Source organism: Salvelinus alpinus, chromosome 6 (assembly GCF_045679555.1).
Source record: "Salvelinus alpinus chromosome 6, SLU_Salpinus.1, whole genome shotgun sequence".
Lineage (NCBI taxonomy): Eukaryota > Metazoa > Chordata > Actinopteri > Salmoniformes > Salmonidae > Salvelinus > Salvelinus alpinus.
Window position 1 is genome coordinate 13,699,007 of NC_092091.1, and position 3,065 is coordinate 13,702,071.

The window sequence follows — 3,065 nt, forward strand, 5'->3', positions numbered from 1 at the left end:
CATATAAACAGCCAGATACACAATGTATCATATAAACAGCCAGATACACAATGTATCATATAAACAGCCAGCTACACAATGTATCATATAAACAGCCAGATACACAATGTATCATATAAACAGCCAGATACACAATGTAACATATAAACAGCCAGATACACAATGTATCATATAAACAGCCAGATACACAATGTATCATATAAACAGCCAGATACACAATGTATCATATAAACAGCCAGATACACAATGTATCATATAAACAGCCAGATACACAATGTAACATATAAACAGCCAGCTACACAATGTAACATATAAACAGCCAGATACACAATGTAACATATAAACAGCCAGATACACAATGTATCATATAAACAGCCAGCTACACAATGTATCATATAAACAGCCAGATACACAATGTAACATATAAACAGCCAGATACACAATGTATCATATAAACAGCCAGATACACAATGTAACATATAAACAGCCAGCTACACAATGTAACATATAAACAGCCAGCTACACAATGTAACATATAAACAGCCAGATACACAATGTAACATATAAACAGCCAGATACACAATGTAACATATAAACAGCCAGCTACACAATGTATCATATAAACAGCCAGATACACAATGTAACATATAAACAGCCAGATACACAATGTATCATATAAACAGCCAGATACACAATGTATCATATAAACAGCCAGATACACAATGTATCATATAAACAGCCAGATACACAATGTAACATATAAACAGCCAGATACACAATGTATCATATAAACAGCCAGATACACAATGTATCATATAAACAGCCAGATACACAATGTAACATATAAACAGCCAGCTACACAATGTATCATATAAACAGCCAGCTACACAATGTATCATATAAACAGCCAGCTACACAATGTATCATATAAACAGCCAGCTACACAATGTATCATATAAACAGCCAGCTACACAATGTAACATATAAACAGCCAGATACACAATGTATCATATAAACAGCCAGCTACACAATGTATCATATAAACAGCCAGCTACACAATGTATCATATAAACAGCCAGCTACACAATGTAACATATAAACAGCCAGATACACAATGTATCATATAAACAGCCAGATACACAATGTATCATATAAACAGCCAGATACACAATGTATCATATAAACAGCCAGATACACAATGTATCATATAAACAGCCAGATACACAATGTAACATATAAACAGCCAGATACACAATGTATCATATAAACAGCCAGATACACAATGTATCATATAAACAGCCAGATACACAATGTAACATATAAACAGCCAGCTACACAATGTAACATATAAACAGCCAGATACACAATGTATCATATAAACAGCCAGCTACACAATGTATCATATAAACAGCCAGATACACAATGTAACATATAAACAGCCAGATACACAATGTATCATATAAACAGCCAGCTACACAATGTAACATATAAACAGCCAGATACACAATGTAACATATAAACAGCCAGATACACAATGTATCATATAAACAGCCAGCTACACAATGTATCATATAAACAGCCAGCTACACAATGTATCATATAAACAGCCAGCTACACAATGTAACATATAAACAGCCAGATACACAATGTAACATATAAACAGCCAGATACACAATGTATCATATAAACAGCCAGCTACACAATGTATCATATAAACAGCCAGCTACACAATGTAACATATAAACAGCCAGATACACAATGTATCATATAAACAGCCAGCTACACAATGTATCATATAAACAGCCAGATACACAATGTATCATATAAACAGCCAGATACACAATGTAACATATAAACAGCCAGATACACAATGTATCATATAAACAGCCAGCTACACAATGTATCATATAAACAGCCAGATACACAATGTATCATATAAACAGCCAGATACACAATGTAACATATAAACAGCCAGATACACAATGTATCATATAAACAGCCAGATACACAATGTAACATATAAACAGCCAGATACACAATGTAACATATAAACAGCCAGCTACACAATGTATCATATAAACAGCCAGCTACACAATGTATCATATAAACAGCCAGCTACACAATGTAACATATAAACAGCCAGATACACAATGTATCATATAAACAGCCAGCTACACAATGTATCATATAAACAGCCAGATACACAATGTATCATATAAACAGCCAGATACACAAAGGGACATTGGCATTAGTGGAAGTGCCCTGCTAATGGTTAGTGTTACTGTAAGCCCTCAGAGGTCATTGTTCACAGACAGATCCATACTCTGTCCACACTGCCTGCCTGCAAGGTCTACTCCTCAGGATAAGAAAAAGCACACTGTGGTGCACCATGGGGATCAGATTGTCTGTATTACCAGTTACACAGTGCATTTGTGTGTGCATGTGTGTCATGGATGTCTCCACACTGAAGCCTGACGTCTGAGTGTCTGACGTCTGAGTGTGTGAGTCAGTCTTGCCACATTACTCATGTCTACAGACCTACCTGGTTCCAGCCTCCTGCATTCATCACTAGGGAGAGAGAGAGAGGAGAGAGGAGAGAGGGATGATGAGGGTGCGGAGGAGAGAGAGAGAGGGGGAGGGTGCGGAGGAGAGAGAGAGAGAGGAGAGAGAGGAGAGAGGGATGAGGAGGGTGCGGAGGAGTGTGGAGGGGTGAGGTTTGATGAGAAGGGATGAGGAGGGATGAGTATGAGTAAATCTAGTCATTTAGACTAGAGAATAGAGCAGGAGTCAGCAAGGCACACCCCGTGGGCCAAAACTGTCCGCAAGTGATTTATTTTGGTTCAAAAAGACTGTCATTCACCAATAAATAATTTATAAATATATTTCAATTCAGGCAATCTGTTCCTACAAATAAAAGAGAGACATGATCATGTCTCAATGTAATCAAGATATTAAATTATTATGTTATTTTAAAAAACCATCTCTTTTTGTGCTGACTTGTCGTCAATTTGCTGGTTGCACATTTTTATTAGTATGTTCTGGCCCCCGACGATCTGCTCTGACTA